Here is a 17890-nt window from a genome sequence, read left to right as displayed (position 1 = left end):
TTGTTTCTATAAAAACAATGCAATAGAACTTTACATACATTTACAACATGAAACTAGGTATTCTCTCCACTGAAAACAAAGAAAAGGAGATATTGAGAAGATTTGTGTTGTAAACATTTAATTAGAAATCTAAACATTCATTAAAATTTTTGTTACCATTTATTACAAAGTTAAAGGTTGCCAATATTTTAAAAAATTGAATTCTACTGTTACACCTCAGGGTTTTGCTACATATTGATTTTATTTCTCTATATTTTGCTCTTTCTTTCCCCCCACCCCTTCTTGATTCTTGTTTTTCTTTCTATTGGTTGTGTGTAATTCAGGACTAAATGTGTTGTGGTTATGTCTATGGAATAAAGTTTTATGTTTTTCGTTTTCAACTTTTAGAATTGATAAGTGAAATATAAACATATTAAAAATAAACCGCTAAGACAACTTAAAATACATTGCTGTTTGCACAGATGTCTTTTTTCCTGCATCACTATCATCCGATAAAATAAATCTTATTTTTCACTGGAACATGTTCATTGATACTACTACAATACTTATAAAGATCATGAATCTAAGGGTCAAACCTGCCCAAAGCAAAAAGCTTTCAAATAATTATCATCAGAAATACCATCTTAAAAAAAAGGAAGAGTGACTACATTTATCCAGAATCATCCAGAATGAGTCCTTCCACATAAGTGAACTTTCCAGAAAAACTTTTAAGTGGCCGGAACTTTTTAAGCAGATCACCTATTTAGATACAATGCTTTAAAAATCTTTTATGTGCCTACTTTCATATTAAAACGTAATGTGCAGAATATAAACTAGTATTTACTTAATGATTCAAGGCTACCATTAGGAACTGGTTGCCTTTAATTCACATAACAGTCTATAGATCATTTTCACACACATACCTTCTGGTTTATCTTCACCACAGCTTTATGCCAGAGGTGAGACAGGCATCAATACTCCTGTTTTTTACAAAACGGGAAACTGAGGCTCAGCATGTCTAAATGTCCTCTGTTATGTGGGAGAATAAGAAAGCAGGCAAGTGTTCTGGCTTTAAGCCTAGTGCTCCTTCTCATACACACCACTGCCTCTCTAGACCAGTGATTACACAGCATGTTTGCAAAGATAATGACGGGGTCACATGGACCATTTTTCCTTATTCAAAATACCTTCAAATTCCTAAGGAGTTATATTTTTGCATTAGGTTTTTACAGTGTTTACTGCATGGTGCCTGGCATATAATAAGCACTTAGGCATTGTTCTGTGAATTTGTCTGTGGTAGCATACCTGGCACTAGAGCCTCTAATTAACATTCATTCATTCATTCATGTATTCACTCATTAATATGTTCAACAAATACTTAATGAGAGTGTACTATGTGCCAGGCCCGCTGTACTAGATGTGAGTATAAATGCCAAATGCATAAAAAACCTTAAAGTCTAGGAATTTGCATCAATCAAAGTGTCACTCAAATGTTAGACGTCCTTCTCTCACACAACACTACTTTGAAGAAGGTGGCAATCACTATACGTGTTAGTTTGCCAGGGTTGCCGTAACAAAACACCATTAGTATGGGTGGTGTAAACAACAGAAATTTATTTTCTCACAGCTCTGGAGGCTGGAAGTCCAAGATCGAGGTGTCAAAGATTTGGTTTCTATTGAAGCCTCTCTCCTTGGTTTGCAGATAGTTTCCCTCTTGCTGCTTCTTTTCAGGGTGGTCTCTCTGTGTATGTGTCCCTGTGGTGTCTATTCGTGTGTCTGAATTTCCTCTTTTTTTTTTTTTGAGACGGAGTTTTGCTCTTGTTGCCCAGGCTGGAGTGCACTGGCGCGATCTTGGCTCACTGCAACCTCCGCTTCCCGGGTTCAAGCAATTCTCCTGTCTCAGCCTCCCGAATAGCCGGGATTACAGGCGCCTGCCACCACGCCCAGCTAATTTCTGTATTTTTTAGTAGAGATGGGGTTTCATCATATTGGTCAGGCTGGTCTTGAACTCCTGACCTCAGGTGATCCACCTGCCTCAGCCTCCCAAAGTGCTGGGATTACAGGCTTGAGCCACCGCGCCCGGCCTGAATCACTGCACCCAGCCTGAATTTCCTCTTCTTATAATGGCACGAGTCATACTTAATTAGATCCCACCCATATAACCTATAATACCTTAATTACCTTTTTAAAGGCCCAGTGTCCAAATACAGTTACATTCTCAGGTACTGGAGATTAGGGCTTCAACACAGGAATTTTGGGGAAACATAATTTAGCCCATAACACTATGCTAATTACTTTCCGTGGAGAGCCTATTATGTGTCAGCACTTTGAAGGCACTTCTATTAACACTAATTCTGACAGCAGCCCTGTAAATTAGGGTACAGCTGAAAATATACTCAAGGTAGTGAAGTGACTTATGTGAAATAAACCTCCAATGTGGTGCCTGAATATGAGCCCAGGTCAGCCTAACTTGATGAAACTTTGATGTTTATTTGATGGTGCAGAGGTCTTTCCTAGTCCTGTCTTTCTGGATAGTTGGGCTTGCAGGATACATGACCTCTGAGCAAGTGTTATGCTGCAGGAAATTAGTACACACTTATTTAAATTGTCAATCTTTTTTTAAAAAAATTTAGGCCGAACGTTTTTCTTGTTTCTTTTACATAACACTGGACCTCAACTTAGTTATTAGATTCCATGCAATCAAACTATCGTTCACAAATTTATCTCATTTTGATATTACTATCAGACATGCTCCCATTTAAACATTATTTTGGCCTCTGACTATGAATAAATGCAGTATTTAATGCACGTAAATATTTTATGATTAACTTTGGTTACTTGTATCATCTCAGTTCACTCTATAAATTCAGTCAGGGAAGAAATATTTTAGGCAAAATACTCAGCCTGAGATGTGAACAGAAATAACTTAAAATGGTTCTTTTGTACTATATAATGCAAATGTAACCTAGTTAAGATTTAAGAAATCAATAAACATCTTGAATTCAGGCAGAGTGTTAATACATCATGTTATGTTGTGGGATAATATTAGGTCTAATATACTTTGCCATTTCCAGTAATTCCTCCCTGGACTCCTCAGAAGGAGCTCCGTTATTCTAGTCTGATGGGTGGACCCTTTTGGGAAGCAGTATTGTAGTTGGCTAGTAGCCAGTTGTATTTCCTCAAACATCTTCCAACCCTCAAAAGCATTTTTCAAATTAGCTACGAAGTAAATAAAACCTGGTTGTCCATCATTCTATGAGAAGCTGTCTTTTCAAGGAACACTTTGGGCCTTCCTTTCTTTTTTCAATCTTGATATTGATTTGCGTATTATTGAATTCTAATAATGATAGGCTTAGAGGTAGTTGAGCTTCCCTGGTAACTAGCTGGACATTTCCTTAGTTGTTATTAGCAAATCATATAAGTACACAAAAAACACTACAGTAAAACCTCAAAAAGCTGTAATGTTAAGAGAGTGGTTAATTGATTTAACCTGTGAGAAAAGCAGAACTCCTCCTCTCCTCAAAATGTATTTCTGGCTGTTTACCATTGTGTTTAAAATATTTTTTATAAATTTCCCATTTATAATAAATGTACAATAGGCATATACAGTACATATATTGCATATAATATAACAGATATAACAGACATAATAAGCTTGCCTATTCAGATCTTTGTTCAGCCTAAACATAAATTTGTAGTAAATTTCTGTGGAACAATTGACTGACTGAATAAATGGGAAATAGAGGTAATAATACAGCTGATTTTGTACTGCTCTGAGAGCAGTGTGGACGTGTTTTAATTTGTTTTAAAGTTAGATCTCTGTTATCTTATTGTTTGCTTTTATCTTTCCAATATAAACGGAGATCAGGAAAAAATAAGGTTGATTGACTTGTTAGTTATTTGGGTTTATGTATTAGTAACCAAGATTAGAGATTGGAATCATAATGGTCTGGGTTTGGATTACAGCTTTGCCACCTACTGTATAAGCTTGAATAAGTTGCTTAACCTTTCGGAGCTTTCTTTTTTTTTTTAATTTATTTTTTATTTTATATTCTTGAGAATGAAAGAAAAAAGATGAGGCTCAACATGATTGAGACTTCTTTTACTATTGTTAAGATGGTGATAAAAAATGGTACCTACCAATAATTATTCTTGTAACGACTAAATGAGGCAATGGAATTAGAGGTCTTAGCCGGGTTCTGTCTATAACATGACATCCATTATTGTCATTCTGCTCAATAGAATTCAGTGGGCTTTGTTTGTCCCTGTTCTATTTCCTTCTTTTTTGAACATTGGCTCTGATCCTGCTAAAGTCTGCCAGCTAGCTAGTGTTCCTCTTCTCTGTGTCAGATCCAGGTGAACTTCTGAGCTCCTTCCACTATATCCCACACTTCCTTTAGAAAAAATATTGATTGGAGAGACCAGCTTGATTTAAATCATTCTAGTAACTTGGGAACTTGGCACAAAAATAGTTTTCCAGGTGGCAAAGGGGTACAGGTATGGAATTACATGCATACCTCCCACTATAGTTTACTTTTACGCTCTGATTCTGACAGAAAAATGGAGAAAATATTTGATGATATCTTTCTTATAATTAATTCTACATAATCAATGTGCCATTGTTTGCATTTTCAGTTTTTTTCTCCAGATTAAGTTATCCAATTTCTCAGCAATTCTATTTCTAATTCCCCGTCAGCCCTTCCCTCCCACAGGTTTCCTCTCCAGCTAAAGATACTAGAGTTCTACATATCTGAGTAACTTCTATGGTAAGGGGGGATTGTGTGCTGTCCACAAACACAGTGATTTAAATGAGGTTAAGTCTATTACAGACTTCATCATGAGCAAGGAAAACAAACCAAAGATGTTAAACATATGATCCACAACACAGGTACCATATTTCTTTAATCTGTTCTTAGTTACACCACATACATCAAAGCTAGGACACAGGAGGACTGGCCAAGATGCTCAGCTCTTTCTATTGCTGGGAGTTCTGCATGGCTCCTTGGTGATCAGAGAGGTAAACCATTTCCTTACCTTCTATCTTCACAACTTATAATACTACTAGGATCATAGCCTGTTCCATTAGGGTTTACGTACTCCAGTTTCCTGAGGTGATATCCTGACGTGTATGAGAAATGGTAGTACAGTAAGCATCACATTCACAAAAAAATGGATTTTGAAGTAAAAATACTGGGTATGCATATTAACTCATACATATTAGTTTCCACTGCCTCATCTTTTTTTCTCTTATCCTTTGCCTCATGTGCATGATGGCTTGAAGGGAGGGAGGAAACGTGGCTACAATAGCACTTGCCTTATAGGATTGTGAGAATTAAATAAAACAATGCTTAGGTACATTGAGTTCATCCACCCATCTATGCATTTATCCACCCATCCATCCATCCTCTATTTATTCAGTCAATATTTCTGTGAACCCACTATGTGCCAGGCACTGTGTATAGTGCCCTAAGGTAGAGAATGACAGGTAGGCAGCACAGTTTCCTTTCCCCTGGCCTTGTATTATGGTAATTAAACTCCAAAGGTATAGCCAGAGAAATGAAGCTTTGATCCAGGAATAAGGTACAAAGTTCAAACCAGAATCTCGCTTGTCTGCCCTGCCCCATGGCTCTGACAGCCCTGAGCAGAGTTGACAAGCCTTCCCCGTTTTATTCACAGGAATTGAAAGTTTCATGTGTTATTAAAATTCCTCCCTCCCTGCAAACCATCATCCACAGGAGGCAAAGGAAGGAAGTGAAATTGAAAGGTCCATCAGCAAATCTTCTGACATTTACCCAGGGGGTGAGACTGGGGAAATAAGCACGTGACCCCTCCGTCAGTTGCTACTCCTGGGGGAGGAGCTGTGCAAAAGCGTGAAGCTTTTAGACACATCTGGCCCAGGGCAAAAATATGAATTTGACTGAGATTGTCTTCTACCTGCTGGCCTCTGAGCCTGGGATCTTTCCTCCTACAGCAGTGTCCACTCTCCCCCTGAGCTCTCACAAAGTGCTGCTTGCCATCCTGTGTTGCCCAGAAGAAACTAAACATGCTTTCCCTCTTAGGCACTATGCAGTTCTTGAAATAGACTTTATTATTTATTTATTTATATTTATGGGGTACCGGTGATTTTTTGACATAAGCCTACAATGTATAATGGTTAATCTAGGTTATTGATGTATCCATCGCCTCACATTTTTATCATTTCATTGTGTAAGGAACATTCAAAATCTTCTCTTCTAGCTGTTTTAGACTTTATTTTTTTAAGAGCAATTTTAGGTGCACAGCAAAATTGAGAGGAAGGTATAGAGATTTTTAATATACTCCTCCCCCGATATGCACAGATTGTCCCATTATTAACATCCTTCACCAGAGCGGTCCAGTTGTTATAAGTGATGAACCTGCATTGACATCATCGTCACCCAGAATGCGTAGTTTCCATTAGGGTTCTCTCTTGGTGTTGTACATTCTATGAGTTTGGACAAATATATAATGACATGCACCTATCATTACGGTATCATACAAGAAAGTTTTGCTGCTCTGAAAATCCTCTGGGCTCAACCTATTTATGCCTTTCTCCCTCCTAACCCTTGGCAATAACTGTCTTCTTACTATCTCTACAGTTTTACCTTTTCCACAATGTGATGTAGTTGGAATCGTACAGTGTGTAGCCTTTTCAGATTGGCTTCTTTCACTTGGCAATATGCATTTAAAGTTCCTCTATGTCTTCATAGTTTGATAGCTCATTTGTTTTTATTGCTGAATAATATTCCATTGTCTGGATGTATTTATTCATTCAGCTACTGAAGTTTGGTTGCATACATGTTTTGGCGATTATGAATAAAGCTGCTATAAACATCTGTGTCTGTTTTTTGTAGCACTGTGCATTTAAAAGTAGACATCAAAGGCTTAAGTTAAAGGAAATTTCAGCTTGGCAATGATCTGCAGGGCAGGGAAGCCTCTTCTCTGGACCCACCTGAAGTCCAGCCTTTTGAACAGAGGGACAGAATAAATTGTCAAAGAAGCTAGGACAAGTAGAAAAAGGAGGAAGTCATGCTCTTTCTCCTTTCCTGTCTCTCTACTCTCCCACCTCATGTGGCATGGTACAGTTTAATCCTGAGCTAGGATTTAGGTGGTTCTTCCCTCCCTTTGAGACTCATCTGCCAATTTCCAAAGACTGGCTGTAGCCCCTGACCCTCCCAAGCCTGCACTTCCACATTTGTTGGGTGCACTAAATTAGAAAAGTAGAATGAATGCTGCTAATGCTACCTATGAATGACTCTGTGCAAAATGCTGACTGAACCGTGTTTAGATAAATCACCCTGGAGAGCATTTACCTTTTCTTCTTAAACAGAAACAAACCATTTTATGACATTCTATCAATGGAGCATTTTATAAGATATGCCAACTTCCAACAGATCTTTCAAGAACATCCACTTCTACTCGCAGCCCATCCTTCCTCTATGTAGGGAAGAGAGCAAGTTAGGATTTGACTCTGTCCTGTTTGATCCTTTTCTGGAAAGGCTAAACCAAAAGACCAGTAACTGTGGGTTTTATATTCTCCTCACTGTGCCAGGTAATGTCAACATGAGATGGTGCCTTGCCCTTAAACAAATTTGATTAAAGAATATTATTAGTAATAATAAAAAAAGAGTCTGAGAAAAAGAAAATATTTTTATGACAACTCACTTGTGGTTTTGAAGTGTACTTTAACTGGTAAGATCACAGTAAGTAATTTAGCTGAAGTGTAATAATTGGGTTCCAAGTGTTATGATTGATACATTTCATTGAAAACAGCACCCTGAGGCTTTCCCAAATTAAAGATGAAATCTAAATAAAACCTTAAATAACCCATGTGGAAATACTTTATTGTAGTTAATAACCAGGCAAAAATATGCTCATTTTATTTGTAGACTCATTCCAACACATTATACCTATTGTTGTTTCCACTTGAAAGGAATCACACTTGGCTTATGTAAAAATAATAGCATTCCTAACTATTAATAGCAAATAAGAGAGACATTTATGGACATTCATACATCATTTATAAATGACCCTCATGAATAAAGTGTTACAATGATTTCCATTAGAGTAAGTTCTACAATTATGGCCTGCATGAGAGACACACTTTTCTTTCTTGAATGCACATATAAAAATCTGTCATTTACTTTGTTGAAATTTTATCCATAATGCTTCAATATATTTCTAGGCTACTAAAGGACTATAAACTGAAATATACAGACACAAATGTATCCTATTGGGCATATGGAGATAGGTCCATGGGGCCCTTAAGACAGGGGCCAGGGCACATGACCATGGTACCGTGCTCTCCTTTAGTGCAGTTTAGACTGAGCTTGGGCTTCCAGGTCTAGCTCGGACAAATGAATAGAAAATTAAGGCACCTGACGGGAATCTTGATCTCATCTTTCCCTTTTCCTGACATTTCTCAATCCAAGATCTTTGGTACTAGCTTCCTGCTCTGTAAGGGATGTTAAACTTTGGAGTGAATTTTCAAGGTGGTATCTTCCTTTGATGATACAGTAAGAGAAACATCTGTCTGTCACGATAATACAAAATGTGGTAACTGATTAAACTCCTGCTTTGTAACAGGGACTGTATACCCATTATTTTGCTGATTTCTCATGACCACCCTATGTTGATATACATTTTAATGATGTACCCATGAGACAGATTTTGTTACACTTTATTTCTAGGTGAGAAAACCAGAGCTCAAAGAACTTATATAAATTACCTAAGATATGGATATGGAAAAAAGGTTTGACCTAAACTTATGCTTGTCCCACCATATATATTTCCTGACCTTACAATTCTGCCTGAGATCAAGCTATTAGGTCTCCTGAGCTCTCCCTGTTAATTATTGAGGAAGTGAAGTTGCTTTGAACAGAAATGCATTATATAGGGTATTATCATTTATTGAGTTTCACAATGCCTAAAGCCTGCCTGGGCTATGAGTTATCTTGACCCAAGGACAATGCTGGAAAGAAAGCATGTCCTCCAGCTATTTATTTGCCATATGCTGTTTTTTCTTGTCACAGTCCTGCATCTCCTTGGCAAGGTTGAGGTAGGATGTTCGAGCTATGGTAAGATCATTATCATCAGCTGCTGCCAAGACCCTCTTTCTTGATTTGCCAAGATTCTTGAGGGGAAGGCAGTGAGCTGGCCATGGTGCCCCTTCCTCATTTCAGTGACTTTCTTAAGAAGGATCTCTGCTCTTTCCCTCCCCATAGTGACAGGAAGCATATGGGAAACTGTAAGTCTCTTTCAGAAAAAAAGAAAGAAAGAAAGAGAGAGAAAGAGAAAGAAGAAAGAAAGAAAGAGAGAAAGAAGAAAGAAAGAAAGAAAAGAAAGAAAAAGAAAGAAAGAAAGAAAGAAAGAAAGGAAAGGAAGGGAGAGGAAAGGAAAGGAAGGAAGGAAAGAAAAAATCAATCAATCAATTGATCCATCAATCAATCAATCAGGGAATCCTTTGCTTGAGAATGCATATAAAACGGAGGAATGAGAGATTTTAAAAGTATAGCGTGACCACTTGATTTCCCCTCAACATTTGTAGAGACAACACCTGTTCATGGTAGTTAAGAGCTGGTGAGATCTGAGTTGGTGCCCTTGACTCTACCACTTACTAAATGTATGACTTCAGGCAAATTATTTACCTCCATATGCCCTGAATTCCTCATCTGCAAAATGGAAATAATAGTGATACCTACTTCATAGGTGAGGTGATCTCTGGTTCAAACAAAACTCCTACTATTGTTCTTATGTATTAGTCCAATTAAAATTATACAGCAAGTTTGTAGCACTCCTAACATGGCACTAGAACCCAGATCTTCTTACTGAGACTAATTCTTTTTCCTTTTCATTTTAACATAAGGCAGATCTATACTTTTGATATCAACATTGATATCAACTTTTAATATCAGCCTGTTAACATTTATAGCTGACCAGGAAAAACCAGCTGAAAGCATTGTATTACTAATTTTGGCTGTGTTAAATATCTCTAGTTGTGGCTTTAGAAGAAGCTGTTTGCCAGTTTTCTATTGATGACATATTTTAGCTAAAGATCAGCATTTAATCAATAATCAATTCTAGCAAATGCTTGCTGCTATGTATGTTACCAACCATTTACCAAAAAAAAAAAAAAACACATCAGTTTGTTCGTTTTATTCTTCATTTTAAGGCAACATGTCAGCTCAATCCACCACTTAATTCTCTAAGAGTTTGTCACCTCCAAATTGTATTTTACCCTTCAAGAACAAGAAAAAGTCAGATGACCTGTGTCAAAGACCACAACTGGAGCATATGAGTACTGATATTATAATTTGTAGTATGAAAGCACTGTTGATATTTACAAAATAAACCCTAACTTTAGAAATAATGTATTATTTACTTTTTCTGAGATATAAGCTTTAACTCCAAAATTAATACCAAGAAAACCATACTTTTTAATAAGAGTAATTTTTTCTCCATGAAATTTATTGATGAATAAAATAAGGTCATGAACAAAGAATCACTATTTTTCCCCATAAACTAAATGGTAGCATACTTTTAAAATATCTTCAAAAACCTTTAAAACTAATGAGTTCTACAGCCAAAATATCTTTTTTTGTAAAGAAAGAGGAATCAGAAAAAATTTTTTAAGGTTAACTGTGTTTATATGCATGAGCGATTATTGTATAAGGATATTAATAATAAATTACAGAGATTTATAAATAAGTTATCTATGGTGAACTAAACCAGGACTTCTAATTTCCTCTTTTACTTTGCATACATTGTGCTATTATTTAACTATAAGCTATTTAGGAATTAACTAGAGATGTTTTTGCAATTTTATGAATCTCCTCTGGAGATAAGAAAACCAGGTAACTTTTGTAGAAGATATTAATTCTATAGCCTTTATTTTATATCCGACAATTCTTTAGGGATTGTTTGGTGGTTGTTAAATATTTCCTTAGGAATATCTGTTTATGGCAAGGAGATATTTCATAATTACATTCAAATACTCGAGTCAAGTAATATGAAAGCCCTTCTTTTAGCAGATCAAGGCAAACTGCATGTAAATCACAGCAGACCTTCAAATAGTTTTCAAAAATCATCAGACCTGAAAAAGACCATTTACTCCACATAATTGAAATTGAACTGCTTGTGTTAACCTGAGCGTCCCTTTTCCTCACTTGGGTCTGATCTCCACATCCCTAAGAGAATGCAAAAACCCGGCTGCCTCTAGCACATCTTGTTAAATCAGGATTTTATAAAAATATCTTAAGAAAGAGATGAAAATATAAAATACTAAAATTATGGAAGCCAAATAATTTGACACTGATTAAGTCTACTCTGACTTATGTTAATCATAGTGTGTATGGAGACCAATATTTATTGTTACACTTGGATACCTTTATGAGACAGAGAGTTGCCAATTTTGTAGTAAATTGAGTGTGTCAAAGACTTGGACAAGGGCCAGTGTCAAAACAGGCACAGAAAATGTGTTCCTACTGCAGGTGAGGGGAGACTAGGCAAACTTGTATTATTTCTGTCAGCCCTATGATAATTAATTTTCAACCATATTATCTGAATTTAAAAGTGACATTTATTCCCTGTACTGATTTCCTGGAAGCTTTCCAAATTTTCTACCCTATTTTGAAAAGAGCTTGGCTAAAATATGAACAAATCATTAAGAATTGATGCATAGAAGATGTACATATTCACACAAAAGATGACCCCTTTAAAACATGGCTTTTAAACATTAGTAGAAAGGAAAACGTATATGAGAATGGACCATAACTCTCCCCAGCACAGCTGGAGTGCCGTTGGTTGAAAAGTAAAAAGAGCACACTATTAGCAAGCCTTTTGGGCCTGCGGTATGGATCTCTATTCCTCACACAAACCCGCATTGGCTCCTTTGCTGATAGCTGTGATTGACTGTTGGATCGTATTATCCCCTGCTGTTCCCCCTTCTTCACTTCTGGGGTTACCAACAGCAGGAATTGTCAGTCAGGGCTCAATTGATTATCCTCAAAATTTGCCCCTGCTATTGACCATAATGGGAAAAAAAATCTTGCCTCTGAATTATTCAGAATGAAAATATACACAGAAGAAATCGATAAGGCACATCTGATATTAAAGACAAATTAAAACAGGCAGTGGAAGGGGGCTTGAGGCAGCTGCTCCATACAAAGAAGAAGGCATTTTTAAGATAAAGGAAAAGTATTTTTGCTTTCTTAAAAAAGATGTTATGGCTGTCAAAGCTTTTCAAAATTAATAGCTTTATTAATGGGGGCATTACGGCTTCCTGGCCAGCTAGCTCCTTGTAACAGTTGGGATGGTACTTGAGATTCCAGCTCTGTAATTTCTTTCTAATAGTTCCAAAGTGTTTTTTTTTTTTTAACTTAACCACAACACACCATGCTTAAGGGATAAAATTATACAAAAATGCTTAGGTCAAAACCAGGACATTAGCAAATATCTAGGGCCAGCCACCAGCCCTGATAGAATTTGATAGGAATTAGAAGTTAAACAACCAAAAAAACAAAGGGTTCCCTTTTCACAAGCACACTTGTGAGAAACACAATTATGTTGTGTTGTCTGCAGAAAGAACCTAGGCTCCTAGAGGCTGTTATGTGCCAGTGGGGGTGGGAGATAAAGTAATCTCTGGGGTAGAAAATTCACCCAGTTTAATCAGGATTTCTGAGGAAAATGTGTTACTTCAGTGGCATTGACATGAACAATTTGCAATTATCTGGAAATTTGATTCCCTCTGAGAGCTCCATAAAACTTCAAACTTCCTTTTTCCTCCACAAACAGGTGTGTTTAGTCCAAAGTATATTATATATATATATATTTTAAGAGACGTGGTTTCTCTATGTCACCCAGGCTAGAGTGCAGCAGTAGGACCATACCTCACTGTCGCCTTGAGCTACTGGGCTCAAGGGATTCTCCTGCCTCAGCCTCACAAGTAACTGGGACTTCCGGCACCTGCCACAAGCCCCAGCTAATTTTTAAGTTTTTTATAGAGACAGGGTCTTGCTATATTGCCGAGACTGGTCTCAAAGTCCTATTCTCAAGCGATCCTCCTGACTTGACCTCTCAAAGTGCTGAGAATACAGATGTGAGCCACCATGCCCTGCAAAAATAGTTGTTTACGTTCTCCATCTCATCTTGGGATGTTTTATTCTTGGTTATTCATCTGTTCTCTTCTGCGGAGACAAATGTAGCCACTAGCTCAGGGAACTTAAGACAAACATTTCTCCTCTGTCCCCCAAGGATCAGGGAACCAGCTTGCAGAACAAGAAGCTTTATTAGGTAGGCGGTAACAATTTCCCTTGACTCTTGGTTGAAATGTCACTCAATTAGGAGTCTTCCCCTGGACTGCTGAGCAGAGAGAGACAATTCTCCTGGGATGCTTCTCTTTTCCAACCCTACTTCTGAGATAAAGCTGGTAGTTGGGGAAACATATTCTTCCTCTGAAATTGGCAGGGACACTTAATATCACAGGGCAGAACTTGGTTTGCTGAAGATAGAACTTATTCAATTTCTTTTTGGACTCTCTTTTTGGATTTTCTATTGATGAATTAAGTCACTGCTTTAAAAACCTATATATTTATAAGCATATACAATTAAATGCATGTTATCTGTGAAGTGTAACTTGGTCAGTTCCAACAGAGGAATGCATGATATTATCTTAATTCTGCCTCTTAGCAGTTGAGAGGAAAGTTGTTCAATATCGGGTGTGTGACGATTTTTATAATGTCTTAAGGTGGGCTTTGCCATTGCCTCAAGAACTTTCCTTGGCATGGCCTGTCTCTCAATTCAAATTACCGCTATTGATAATGATCAGAAGACAGGAGAGTGGAATATCAACCAGTTCACCCCTGCACACCCAGGTCCCAGTGTTTCCTTCTTATATGGATGCTAATCATTTTCTAGTATCTCGAATGCTGTCACTGGTTCTCCCACTCTCTAGAGGTGACTATTTCACTCCTTTTCCTCTCCCTTTAAAACTTGAACACTCTTGCATTTCTTCCACCATCCCTACTCTCATGTGTGAACTTGCTTCCCCCTTTGGTGAGAAACGTGAAACAATCAGACAGGATTTGCACATCTACTTGCATATGGCATCTGTACCCTTCCACCTGCCCTCATGGCTATGGCCAGCATCCCCACAGGAACTCTAGGCTGCATCTGCTCTATTCAAGGACATTGCTTCAGTGATATTCATCTCTTTCTTGCATCATCACTTTTTTATCTTTCTACCAGATGATTCCAATAGGCATACAAACATGTTGTTGTCCTTAGCTTAAGATAAACAAACAAAAAAGACTAAGCCAAACAAATAAAAGCCTTTCTTTGACCCAATTTTCTCAAGCTGTCATCCATTTTTTCTTACCTCTTTAAGAAAACTTCATGAAAAAGTTGCCTACAGCACTGTCTCCACCTGCTTTCTTCCTATATACTTTTTCCACTTTTTCATTCTGAACCAATTTTAGATTTACAGAAAAGTTGCGAAAATATACAGAGAATTCCCATATGCCATTTACTTAGCTTTCCTTAATGTTAACATTTTACGCAACTGTAACACAATCATCAAAACTATGAACTTTCATTTACTCTTGAGCCCACTGCAATTATATTCTTTCTTGCCTCCAAACAAGGTCACAATTTCTCCACATTACTAAATCCAAAGGTCAGTTCTCAGACCTTATCTCATTTGACCTACCAACAGCTTTTCATGTGGTTGGGAACTCCCTCCTCCTTACCACACTTCTCTTAGATTCTGGGTCACTACCACTACACTCTCCTTTGGCTCCATTCTCAACCGTTGCCTCTGATCAGTGGTCTCTGCTGATTCCTCTCTAGCTTTTGACTTTTTTTCTTTTTCTTTTTTCTTTTCTTTTCTTTTTTTTTTTTGAGACAGAGTCTTATTCTGTTGCCCAGGCTGGAGTGCTGTGGCACAACCTCAGCTCACTGTAACCTCCACCTCCCGGGTTCAAGTGATTCTCCTGCCTCAGCCTCCTGAGTATCTAGGACTACAGGCCCGTGACACCACGCCTGGCTAATTTTTGTATTTTTAGTAACGATGGGGTTTTGCCATGTTGGCCAGACTGGTCTTGAACTCCTGACCTCAGGTGATCTGCCCGCCTCAGCCTGCCAAAGTGCTGGGATTACAGGCGTGAGCCACCGCTCATGGCCTCTTTTGACTTTTTAACATTGGAATCTCTAAAAGCTGAATCCTTGGAGCAGCTCTTCTGTTTTCCTAAGATCCTGGCTCACTTGGTGACCAATACATCTCATTGCTTAAATACCGTCTATCAACTGATGACTTACACCTTTTCTATCTCCTGTTTGAACTTCTCCTCCAAACTCTGGACCCATATGTCTAGTTATCTTCTTCTAATCTTCATCTGGATATGTAACAGGCACGTTAAACATATTATTTCCCAAACTGAGCTTCTGCTCTTCCCTGTCCCCCAAAATTCTTTCTCACACTGTATTACCTGTGCCAGTTAAGGCAACTTTGTCTTTTCAATTGTTCAAGACAAGAATTTTGGAAAGAGATGCCTCTTTTTCTCTCATATCTTACATCTAATCTTTCAGAAAATTTGATTGACTATATCTTCAATTATTATAGCTAGAATCTAGTTGCTTTTCAACCTCACTGCTTTACTTTTGCCCATCATCTATTTCCCACCTACAAGGATCTTGTTAAAGCATAGAACTGATCATGTCACTGCCCTGTTCACAATGGCTCCCCATCTTCAGTGGCTCCCCATCTCACCCCAAGTAGAATCCAAGAGTCCTGACAATGGCGAACAAGGCTCTACCTAATTGGACTGTCCTCTCCGTTAGCTATCTAACCTCATCTCTTACTATTCTTCACACAGCTTCCTCTGTTCCAGCCACACAGGCCTTTCTTATCATCCTTTGAACATCCCAGCCTACTCTTCACTTGCCGTTTCCTTTTCTCGAAATGTCCTTTTCTCAGACAGCCTCATGGCTGGCTCCCTCATCTCCTTCAGGTCTTTGCTCAAATGTCACTTCTCGGTGAGGCCTATTTTGATCACCATATTTAAAATGACCTCTCCTCAGCCAGGTGTGGTGGCTGATGCTTGTAATCCCAGCACTTTGGGAAGCTGAGGCGGGTGGATCACTTGAGGCCAGGAGTTTGAGACCAGCCTGGCCAACATGGCGAAACTCCGTCTCTACAACAACAACAACAAAAAAAAAACAAAACAAAACTTAGCCGGGCGTAGTAGTGGGCACCTGTAATCCCAGCTACTTGGGAGGCTGAGACAACAGAATCACTTGAACCCAGGAGGCAGAGTTTGCAGTGAGCGGAGGTTGTGCCATTGCACTCCAGCCCTGGCAACAAGAGCAAAACTCCGTCTCAAAAAAAAAAAAGAAAAAAGGCCAGACATGGTGGCTCATCCCTGTAATCCCAGCACTTTGGGAGGCTGAGGTGGGAGGATCACCTGAGGTCAGGAGTTTGAGACCAGCCTGGCCAACGTGGTGAAACCCCATCTCTACTAAAAATACAAAAATTAGCCAGGCGTGGTGGCGCTTGCCTGTAATCCCAGCTACTTGGGAGGCTAAGGCAGGAGAATGGCTTGAACCTGGGAGGCGGAGGTTGCAGTGATCCGAGATTGCACTATTGCACTCCAGCCTGGGGGACAAGAGCGAGACTTCATCTCAAAACAAACAAACAAACTAAAAACAAAACAAGCAAACAAATGACCTCTCCTCCTCCCAAAGAGTTCCATCTCTCTACCTAGTTTTTTTATTTTACTTATAACCATCAAAATACCATGTATTTTAGTTTTTACTCTCTGTGTCTTTGTACTGGATGCAAGTTCCACAAGATCAACAGTTTTTTTTCTTTGCCTGTTACATCCTCAGGGTTTTCCACATTGACCTCAACATAGTAGGTACTCCAGAAATATTTGTTGAATAAATCCATGATCCTTGCCTATGTCTATGAGAAAATCCAGGCAAGTATTATTGTTCCCATTGAAGGGAGGGAAACTAAAGCCTGCAGAGGTTAAGTGACTTGTCCAGAGTAAATGAGAGGTCTGAAATGAGAGAGCCCACTTCTCTCAACTCCAAGTCCTCGGGCATCTCACTATATGTGGCCTTTAATTCAGGAGAGCCATCTATCTGAAGATCTTGTTGTACTTTGGTGGGCAAGGGTTATAAGAACCAACCCAGGGGCAGAGGACCATGTTAACGTCATTGGTGGTCAGCCGATTAAATTCTTTGGCTCCAAACTGCTTTTCACAAGAAAAGAATTCCAAGTAAGCTTTCACTGCAGGGTGACAACAAGGAACATTAATCTGCCAGAGCAGCTGTTTGCTCTTATAAAATACATTAGTCTTCATAATAATGGAAAATCCAAGAGGCAGCTTTACTGATTGAATTGAAAGTCAACGGGAATCAAGGAATCGTCCATGTTGAATTATTAAGTAACTATTTCTAAATTAAGCCTTTTGGATGAGGAGCACACTGGACTGCAGCTTGTACAAATGTATGTTTTCCTCACTTCCCTATTAGGAGAAGTTATATAAGATGTATGCCAGCACATTAATCAAAGACCCAAAAAACAGGTGTGTAAAATGACCATCCATCAAATGGGGTCTTTGGCCATTCCACAGCAGAGTCATTTGGAATTCATTCAATGGATAATGCACAGGAAAAGGGAGAGGCTGTGCAGAGCTATTAGTTGAATTCAAAAGAGCATGGGAAATACAAATTGATGCTGGAATGAAATCAGAAGATATACTCAGCAGTTTGCTTATTCTAATTTAGACTGCCAGTTTGAGAAATGGGAGAAATAATTTAGGCATGCATGGAAAGGGCTTATATTTAAAAATCTTTTATTTCAGAAGACTTTTAGATCTACAGAAAAATTGCA

At 38.3% G+C, this 17890-nt stretch overlaps 1 protein-coding gene and 1 long non-coding RNA gene across 6 annotated transcripts in view; one reads left to right on the top strand and one right to left on the bottom strand.

The window, feature by feature from the left end:
* Positions 1-17890, bottom strand: part of LOC134728806 (uncharacterized) — a 569286-nt gene that overhangs the window by 48392 nt on the left and 503004 nt on the right. The window lies entirely within an intron of this gene.
* The window catches only part of POU4F1 (POU class 4 homeobox 1), a 218336-nt gene that overhangs the window by 34792 nt on the left and 165654 nt on the right, over positions 1-17890 (top strand). The window lies entirely within an intron of this gene.

This window comes from Pan paniscus, chromosome 14 (assembly GCF_029289425.2).
Source record: "Pan paniscus chromosome 14, NHGRI_mPanPan1-v2.0_pri, whole genome shotgun sequence".
Classification (NCBI taxonomy): Eukaryota; Metazoa; Chordata; class Mammalia; order Primates; family Hominidae; genus Pan; species Pan paniscus.
This window is presented reverse-complemented; position numbering and strand designations above follow the sequence as displayed.